The sequence below is a fragment of the Mercenaria mercenaria genome, unplaced genomic scaffold (assembly GCF_021730395.1).
Source record: "Mercenaria mercenaria strain notata unplaced genomic scaffold, MADL_Memer_1 contig_4396, whole genome shotgun sequence".
NCBI lineage: Eukaryota > Metazoa > Mollusca > Bivalvia > Venerida > Veneridae > Mercenaria > Mercenaria mercenaria.
Window position 1 is genome coordinate 19,627 of NW_026462620.1, and position 11,361 is coordinate 30,987.

The following is an 11,361-nucleotide window of genomic DNA, read 5'->3' on the forward strand; positions in this document are numbered from 1 at the left end:
CCAGGGCGGTGGAGGTGGCAATTAAACAATTAAAGGACAATAACTCTGAAGTTACTAAAGAGATCCTGACAAAATTGTGTGTGCACTACCACATTATGGTGATCTAAATTTTCTTAGTTCTAGGTTAAATATGTCACAAGTTATGAAGCAGAAATTACATCATTTATAGTACCTTTTATAGTAAACACTAGAAACTACAAAGGGGCATAACTCTGATGTTACTTGGGCAATCCAAATGAAACTTAACGGGCTGCATTTCCCTATAGTGGTAAACATGTATATGGAATTTTATTAAAATATTCCCAGCCACTTCATAGATACGGCTCCGGACGGACGGACGTAAAGACGGACAGCGCCAAAACTATATCCCTCATAGTAATGCTCTAGAATTGTTACCTTGGTTGTTTGAACTAGCCATATGTGCTTCCTACACTGTTTACTGTCTTTTGGTTGATCATCTGGCGACAGCACATTTAGTTGGTTGTTGACTTACTTAAAATGATCACAGGACATCAACTCAACCGTGCATAATATGCCAATATATTTCTTGATGTACTTTCTCAGCCAGTTAAACTGTCAGTTGTTTCCAATCTAAATTTTCCGACATAATTTGTTATGCTTTGCAGCTCCTAGATAAATATTTCCTAGCTATTTCTATTGAAATTATGATAAAATTTAATTCTACATATAGATTTACTTAGGACTTTCGGTTATTCTCGAGCTGCTTACGTTTTATTCTGACCTTCAGCATGTAATTGTGTGTTAAACAAAGCAAGCTTACGGTAATTCAACGAACTGACGGCATTGGCCCGAAACGTTTGAAATATGCACATTTACCTATTGACATTTCCCACTATCAGTCAGCCGCGGATCATGTATCTTTTAAACAAAATATTTAAATGAAGTTGTTTTTTTTTATATGGCGTTGTGTTGATTTTACGGACCTAATCATCAATATTCGATATCACTGTGCATAAGTGACAATGGTTATGTAACGGATGCATCGTATGTAACACGGAAGCCTAAATAAATCCAAATTTACCAAAAGGTATCGGTCTCATTTGCATAAGAAAGCATGTAATAAACAGAAAACTCGTCCACCTTTACAAAATAGCATAAAATAAAAAGAAATTTTGATTGTTTTCAGTTAGATATCGAAATACATCTTCACGAATAAGGGAGACAATTTAACATTTTCATGAAGACTAAGGAAGAAAATTAAATTTTCACGAAGGATTCGTAAAAATATTGAATTGACTCCCTTATTGGTGAAGATATATTTCGATATCACACTGAAAACAAACAATTATCCTCAATAAATTTTCTTCTGTGCCTTTTTAAAATCTCCAATTTTCGCTTCAGTGAGCTATATTAAATAAAACAACCCGACTGATTTCCTTTTCATTTCCTTATAATCAGTTCATTTTATGCATTTTGGTTGCCTGCAGATTACTTAAGATATTTCCTTTTGAAAACAGTTGAAATAAATAAATAAAAAGTAAATTTAAAATATATACAAGCTTAAAATTTATCTTCACCGGGTATAGGTACATGTGACATGCTCTTGTTATTGCATTTTTGAATAGAATATAAAATCTAAATATCATTTGTACTACCTGTTATCCTCCCATAATGGCCCGATATGTCCCTATACACTTACTAGTTCTGTACCTGCACTGACTGTTACAAGTTACCAGCGCGAAATTAGCAGTAGAGCAATAGCAGTTACAGCAGTATTACTTGCTATTACTGATTTGACGTTATAGCAGTTACATTAGTAGTATTGCTGTTACTGCTGGAACGTTATAGCAGAAACAGCTGTAATACTGCTGCTACTGCTAAAACTGCCAACTGTTGTAAAGTTATACCAGTAACAACGGTATAATTTATATCACCGTTGGCAGATGTATCTGTCTGAAATATTTTTCCGTTACAGCTTCTTTTTGTTGTAGGCACTTTGCAAATCCGTGGCACCGAGGCTGTGTTTTTAGTGTTCTGTGCTTCCGAGAAATTTACCCCTACCTATTATCTTTTAGCAGTAACAGCAGTATTACTGCTGCTACTGTTTGAAGTTATAGCAGTAACTGCAGTAGTAGGAAGTTGTGTGACATCAAAAATGTGTCCAATCTGCTTTAAATTTTGTCTTTTTTGTATCACATAAAGACTCAAACGATGACCTAAGATGACATTTAAGCGCAGAATACAGTATCTAATCACCAAAACTTGTTCCAGTGTCGCAATGAGGCATTTTTGGACGTATGCCGACGGCATACTAAAAATCTGTCGGCAATGTAATATGTATAGTATTTGGACCTATATACAAGCAACATACCCGCATGGTTCAATGCATCCCGAAACCCTCCTGAACATTGCGAAGTACATCAGTAACAAGAATTTGATCCCATTTTCAGACACCTGAAAAATCACTGTTCTTCGCTGAAACATAATTCATAATTTGGCTTCAACTAAATTTATCTTCGGATATAAACAACAGCAATATATCCACATGGTTAAATTCATCCTCAAGTCTCCCTGGACGCTATAAATTACAGCAGTACAAGGAGTCGAGCTCATTTTTGGACACCTAAAATTTTAAAAAATACGATTTCCGACACAATTTACTGTTCTAAATCGTTGCATCATGCTGAAACTGATGAAACTGATTTTATTATGCATCTCATAATGACTCCATCGATGACCTAAGGTGACCAAATCTTGGCTTAATTCCATCGTTTTGGCGCAGAAAACAGCAGTATTTAGGCCCCAAAATATTTTTCAAGTTCGTCATGATATGATTTCGACTAGTAGAGCATTAGCTTGTGTAGTGTAACGATGGCGACTAACAGAAATTCTGATGGTGTGGTGTAACGATGGGGATTACTAGGTAATCACTTGTAAGGTGAAACTGAAAGCCTGTAATTCGGGCTTTGTACTACCCGACTGCACAATATGGACACATGATTGTAAATCTCAGAATCACTACAGTTTTGCCTTTCAACAACTGGCCGTAAGCTCTTAGTGCAAGTTTAGCTGTTCTTATTTTCCCTAAAGTAGAACTCTTCTCTTTTTCATAATCTGACCATACATTATGACTTGTGGGTGACAATTTATAGGCGCCGTCCCAAGACGTCCTGGTTTCTATTTCTAGGTATAAATACCTAGTCATCAGACGAGTTAGATTCCCAGACACAGGTGAAAGGGAAATTATTTTCCCTGTGCATTGTGCTAGAAGTCTTGCTGAGACAAAAGGTAACTGATTCAAAATTGTATCTAAGGTTAAAATACAATCATTTTCTGATTTGACGCTGTTCCAACAGATTCCTATCCATTATAAAATCTGCGCCGGTACCCAAATCGATTTTTCGTCGTTTATGACGAAACCTGCTTCTAAAAGACTTTTCTTAACAAAAACCGAATCTGACCAGGTAAGATCGTACGTTTTATTTGTACCCCAACCATCATCCAGAACCATGACAATTTTTATGCCGTTGCTTCTCCAATATCTAACCTTACTAAAATGAAAGAGGCGCTACTCAGACCAAATGGTAAAACAGTAAAACAATAGTTTTTCCCCTTTAAATTGAAGCCCAGGAATGTTTGGTGAGCAGGAAAAATATATATCTGAAACAAAAAGAATCTTTTTCGAAATACTCTACTCCCAATTTCCAATCTTCAAAAGTGAAACTGTCTTTCCAAATGAATCTGTTAACTTTCACTAAATCTAAGATCAAACGTTTTTGCCTTGTTTATTGATAGAAACACTTAAAGGATTAACTGTGTGTAGACTATGTAAAGCGCCTTTGAACGTGAAATTGATCATGAAAAGGGCGCTATATAAATCTGGTATAATAATAATAATAATAATAATAATAGAGTGAAATTGGTTTGTATTATGTAACTATATAGCAAAACCGTTGCCCGTTGAACCTCGAATAACATATTCTCGCCTTTTCTGTGTCTTAAATAAGCACAGGTCAGCTATGTAACTTTACCTTACTTACCTAACCTTATAAGGATAATTAATGAACTAAGAAGAACCAGTTAAACCGAGAACGATAGTGAATACATTTATAATCCTATATGCCGCAGGGTCTAGTTTTCCTAATCCCCTATTGTTCGATATCGTATATCCAATATGCGACAAGGCAGTCTGAAAGACAGCTATATCTCCCGCCGCTGTTATGTATAGTGAAAGGGTTGATGGTATTGGGTGGAAGCGGTTTATGAGATATAGAGCGGACATAAAATGGAAGGCTCAAACCTTTGACCTTGAGTTGTGACCTTGACCTTGAGCCGACATGGCTGATTCATGAGCTCTCCACATCGTCTTGATGAGTTGATCATTTGACACAAGTTTCATGAAGTTACAGAGCGGACACAAAATGGAAGGCTCAAACATTTGGCCTTGAGTTGTGACATAGACCTTGAGCCGACATAGCTGACTCATGAGTTCTGCACATTGTCTTGATGAGTTAATCATTTGACCAAAGTCTCGTGAAAGTCTTTCAAGGCTTTAGGAGATACAGGGCTGATGCAAAATGTTACGGGCGGACGGATGGACGGAGACCTTCCTATAACCATCTACCAGTCTAGGTGGGATTAATAAATGATCGTTAGTGTAGGTATACTTTACAGCTGAACGACAGGTAATGCTTGATGTAAATTCGTGAAGAAAACTATCATGCAAATTCGTGAAGCAAATTAATATTTTCATTATCATTATAATGGTGGCGACTAGCAAACCATTAACCAGTGTGATGTAAACTTAGATAGGGCTGCGATAGGTAGAATATTGGCTAGTGTTTTGAAAACTTGCCGGGGATAGGACGGCGCCACGTAGAATATCGGCTAGTGTGGTGTACGGGTGGCGACTAGTAGAACATCAGCTAGAGTTATGTAAACTTCGGCTTTCTTATGTCGGAGGTACGGTAGCGAATAGTAAAACATAAGTTAGTGTGATGTAAGAGTTGCGACTAGTAGAACATCATCTAGTGTGTTGACTATATAACGAGTGAAAACATTTGAACAAGCTTCTTCTATGACGTCCTAAGCAATTGAATGCATTTACACAAAATATATTACAACAATCATTAGAATCAATTACATGTATATTAAGAGAAGAATGTATCCCAAGAGCTGCTATTTGCTCCATTGTAGATATCACGATTTAACTTTTTACAGGGGCCTCCGTGGCCGAGTGGTTACAGTCGCTGACTTCGAATCACTTGTCCCTCAAAACCTAACTTGGGATGTAGGATTCTTCATTTGAGGAGGACTTAAGGAAAGTCGGTGGTTCTACCCAAGTGCAAAAATTGTTGAAAAAGACGTTAAACCCGAACACACACACACACACACACACACACACCCCCCCCCCCCCACACACACACACACCCAAGTGCGCCCGTGATGAAATAATGCCAGGAAGGAAAGACGTTAAACCCGAACACACACACACACACACACACACACACACACACACACACCCAAGTGCGCCCGTGATAAAATAATGCCAGGAAGGATACTTGGGATCTTCCTCCACCATCAAAACATATTACCTATTAGGTTAACTGTCCGTCGTTACACAACTGAAATACTGTTGAAGAAGCGACGCTAAACCCAAAACAAACAGATTAAAGAACGATTGACCAAGTCAAATGCTTTAGATAGATCCAAATATATTGTACCTACAATTACATTGTTTTCTAATACTGGCTAATCTAGTAAGTGCAGTTTGATAATGAATGGCTTTCCCAAACCCATGACTATTTTTATATACAAATGTAACAATTTTTTTCTGCCGAGAAATAGCCGTTAGTAGAGTGTGACATAGCGTTCTAAAATCAAAGACAACGCAAGAGGAAGAACAGAAATATGTCTGTAATTATCTCTTTTGACCTAAATAAATAATAGAAGTATTAGAATTAAATATTTTTAGGTAAAAACAGACGAAATAACATTAGCTGACAACAGAAGGAATCGTGCACCTAAGTTGTCAGAGTCTGTTGATTTTACTGATGTCAAGGGATTTAAGATGTTTCAGGAACTCAAAACTCTTGTGTAACAAGAGAAATCAAAAAGTGAGGAGAACTCTTTGATTTTTTCATCATTTCCCCCGCAAGTGTTGGACATGAATATTTTTCACATGATAGGATTTTTTCTGCAACATTTTTGTGAACACTTGAAAACTTTCATCAGACATATTGGCAGTTGCAAATGGATCAGTAACAAGATTATCCTCAACATCAGTTAAAATAAATGTGTGTAGTTCTTGAATTTAAATCTGACGTTTTCTGAAGACTATTCCGTTAAAGATGACAGGATTGACTTTATAGGAATTAACAGTTTCATCTGGATATTAATACAAGTGACTTTAATGATTTTCTCCATGTTTTCTTATTGACCACATAATTATCTTTGTGAAACCTGTTCCTAGTTTAATACCATACCTGTATGCTGCGGTTGAAACATATTTTCACAGTTTTCATATAGAAGGAGCATGTCTAATAATCATAAAATAAATCAGCAGAACCATCTGGGTTGAGAAGATCATCCGGTAACCACCACGGTTGTTCTGACAGACCATTAAAAACACGTGTTTCATCAAATCTTTTCATGGATCTATGATTAATAGTTCAGTGGAGTGCGCCTCTCTACCGATTAGATGACACTTTGCTTGGAAATTATGGCTACCCATTGGATATGGTGCCTGCTTTTGTGTTTTGTCAGTTCCTGTGATATGCTGGCTCCGTAATCTCAGATCCCCTTTCTAAATATCAGTTTGTTCAGTTCTGCTCATTGCTTTCTCGTTTAGGGCAAACCATTTATATTAACTGGGAACCATACGCCGCTTTTCATGGAATTACACGCTAGTGTATCATTGAAGGTTCCAAGTGCACCGCCGTATGAACATATCTGCGGATGTCTTTAAATTGTTATTGTGCTTGTAGCATGTGTAAATGTTGAGTCTGCTCAACCCGGGGCTAGAGGGCGTGAACGGTAGCATGCATTTCAACTACCGTCCACGAACAGGCTCAATCAAACCGAGCCTGCAACATTTTCGTTTTTGTCGTGTTGTGCGACCTTAAGAGTTTCCATTTTTTCTATTTTATGGAATATATAGAAATGCTAATTTGTAATATATGTTGAGGCATGATCAATTAATGGAGAAGACAGGTTTGTAAGTCTTTTAGGATACTGAACAAGTTGTGTAAGATTTGCAGGCTCTTCAAGCTCAAGTCATGGATTACCAGAATGGTCAAGTCTGTTAAAGTCAAAATTGAAATCAACAGGCAAAATATATTCCAGATTATCTAAACATTATTTTTCTAGGGAAATAGTGAACTGTTTCAGAAAATCAGGATTTAAAGAAGAAGGCCTTAGCAAATTAGCAAAACCACCATTTGTTAAACAATTATTTCGTTTACAGCAAAATCCAGTTGATAACACACCATTTTAACCGTGTGATAGACTTGTCAAAAACTCACTGTTTTTCTTCTAATTGATTAATACTCTGTATGTATAAAAATTTGATTGCGGGAGAAGGTAATGTTTAAGATTTTAAAATTGATCATTCTATGGCTTACATGATAAGGAGTTCACTAACCCTTTCTGCTCAATACATTATTACAAGAGTATCATATGTACGAGTGATTTAGGTCACTGACTTTGAATCAAATGCCCCTCACCGTTATTGGTTTGAAATCTTGCTTAGAGTGTGGATTTTCTTTTCTTGTCAGAAAGCTTTGCAGTTGGCTTATGAAAAGTCGGTGGTTCTGACCCGATCACTGTCCATGCCCGAAAAAATCCAAGTGGTCTTCCTCATCTATCAAAAACTTGCAAATCACCATACGATCTACAGTCGTGTCGGTAAGAAGTGTAACTCAGCAAATGAAGAACACGAGCATTCACCATGCAAATATAGCATTTATTGTAAAACTTGATATTATACAAATCAGTATATTTAGTTTGAACATATATTTCTGCATGTAGCTTGTACAGCTGGACTGCATGTATAATATTATGTATTACAAGACCACACTCGTGCGAATATTAGCTCCTCTGTATATAACAGTCAGATATTATACTTATGTAGATATGTTCAATGTCTCAATGTTTAAAATGTTATTTATTGTTTGTATATTTCATGTACGGCGAGAAAATGTGTACATTCTTTTTCTTATTTTTCTAAAATCTGTGATAAATACAATATAAAATATAATGTGACTGTCAATTTCGGATTCTGTACCTTACGAAAACAATTAACAGCGTCTGTTCATATATAAATAGCTGACGCAATGCAATATAGTCACAATTTTGTGCATTACGTCAATGGATTATAACAATTAAAATTGGACTTACCTTGTGTCATTCTAGGCCTTATGTCAAACTTGCAAAAGACTCAAAGAAAGAACACATGTCGACAATTGAAACGATACGCTAGCTACAAGACAATAACATTTAACTAATTAAATCCACCCATATAGCTCAACGACTAAACATGTAAGGGAACATTTGTGGAACTTAGATTAAATAGTCTTCAAACTTGTGCCTTGACGTCCAAAAGACTAAAAAGAACATTAGAACTAGAAAAATTGAAAATTGAAACGTTTGGCTAGCTGCAAGACCATAACAATTTAACTGATAAAATTCCCCTGTAATGTTCAAAGGGAACATTTGTACAACTTAGCCTGTTTATAATGGCAACCCCACCAACTGCTCAGGTACCTCAGTCTACGATACCAGCAAGGCAATAACAGTTGATAAAGGATTTAAGGTTTAGGAGTATATCACCAAAACACATAAATATTTTATAAACGAATAACATCGTTACCAATATTTTACTTAACCATTACATGTTCTGCCGTACTGTCCCGTACTGAAAATATTCTGAAAAAGTTGTCCCCTTTGAAAATGAATGCCATTTGTAAAGAAATAAAAATAAATAATTGCTGAAAACTGTGTTCCACTTAATTATGTGAAATTTTAACACTCGCATGCGATTGCAAATGAATCAAAACTAACATGTGTAACAGTTCTTTGAAAATGGAGAATTTTTGAAGGCGTTTGACTGCCCGGAAGTGGGTCCCATTTAGGCAGTCTTTTTTCGGAATTCAATGTTTATATTATTATACTGACACTTGTTTGTTTGTTTTGAGTTTTGACCTTGAGTTGAAATGGCTGACTCATTAGTTCTTGATGAGGTGATCATTTAAACCAAGTTTGATGAAAATCCTTCAAAGGGTTTAGGAGATACAGAGTGGACACAAAATGGAAGGCTCAAACCTTTGACCCTAAGTTGTGACCTTGACGTTGAGTCGGCATGGCTGACTCATAAGTTCTGCACACTGTTTTGATGAGGTGATCATTTGACCCAAGTTTTATAAAATTCCTTCAAGGTGTTTAGGAGATATAGAGCGGACACGAAATGGAAGGGTAAAACATTTGACCTTGAGTTGTGACCTTGACCTAGAGGTCACTGACTCATAAGTTCTCCACATCACCTTGATGAGGTGTTCATTTGACCAAAGTTTCATATGAATCCTTCAAGGGAATTAGGAGATACATAGTTGACACAAAATGGAAGGCTCAAACCTTTGACCCTCAGTTGTATCCTTGACCTTGAGCCGGCATGGCTGACTCATAAGTTCTGCACATCACCTTGATGAGGTAATCATTTGTCCCAAGTTTGATTAAAATCCTTCAAGGGGTTTAGGAGATATAGAGCGGACACAAAATGGAAGGTTCAAACCTTTCACCCCAAATTGTGACCTTGACCTTGAGCCGGCATGGCTGACAAAGGTTCTGCACATTGCCTTGATGAGGTGATCATTTAACCCAGGTTTTATAAAATTCCTTCAAGGGGTTTAGGAGATATAGAGTGGACACAAAATGGAAGGCTCAAACCTTTGACCTTGAGTTGTGACCTTGACCATGAGCCGACAAGAGGCTGACTCATGAGTTCTGCACGCACCTCGTCTTGATGAGGTGATCATTTCGTCCAAGTTTCATGAAAATCCTTCAATGGGTATAGGAGATATGGAGCGGACACGAAAGTGTTACGGACAGACGGATGAAGGACGGACGGAGACCATTCCTATAACCCCACCCCACTTGTGGCGGGGGATTAAAAACAAAACACACACAAAACAATAACAAACAAACCATTGACATTGGGTTGAATTTAAAAGCTATAGGACAGAGTCACAGAGTCTGAAAAAACCATGTAGATTTATAACTAATCGAAATGACCTACAGAACGATGAAATCAATTCCGCTTAAGCTAATATTCACAAAGTCAATACAAACTATCAAACCTGTGCCATGAAAAGTCAAAGAAATAAGATAGAGTCTATAATGACTCATCTCCAAACGAGGGATAATTTAATGTTCTATGGCAAATCTTAAGCAAAGGACTGTTCTTAAGAAGGCTTAGATAGGAATGCGCGTTCAGTTTTCCTACTCGTAAACAAAAAACTTGTTCCCACTATGCTTCTTTATAGAAGCAATGGGTCAAAAGTCAGTTAAGTTGCCGACAAACTATATGTCTGAGAAGAGGATTATATGTTGAAGGTACACTTGCATATCATCAGTCAATGCTGGTGAATATTTTTATTGTTTTACGTCACACCGACACAATTATAGGTCATATGGCTACCTTTAAGCTTTGATGGCAGAGGAAGACTCCAGGTGCCCCTCCGTGCATTATCTCAGCACAGACGGACACCTTGGTAGAGCTAACGACCTTACATAAGCCAGCTGGATGGCTTCCTCACATGAAGAATTTTACGTTTCGTGTGAGGCTCGAACCTACATCGGTTAGAGACAAGTGATTCTAAGTCAGTCCTCAATGCTGGTATAAGAAAGAGCTGCCCAAACATTTAGCAGTTATCCCAACCGTAGGACTCAAAACAATGCCAGCAGAGCTCAAAAGATCAACGCAAACTAGGGAGGTCAACCTAGGCATCTCTCTTTTATTGTAATGAATATATTAACTTAATGGACTGAAACGCAAACTCGCAAACAGAATTTTCTAGACCATATTAAAACTTTGACATAATTTTCGTAAAAGAATCTTGGACTTCTGACAAAGACACTTCTAATTTAGAACTTGAAATTTATGTCGTGATATGTCTAAAAGGATACAGTGTGGAATACTAGTATCTGTTTATGTTAGAAACAATTATTAAAAAGACACTCAACAAACAGGTATCATATGGTTAAATATTTCCCAATATTTTCAACATAGTTAGATGCTTATGTTTGTAATTTGTAATTTCTATGTGTCATCTTCCGTTCTTACGTATAGAGTTCTCAAGATGTATAATTTCCTACCTATAAGAACTAGGGTGTGTTAAGCATAAT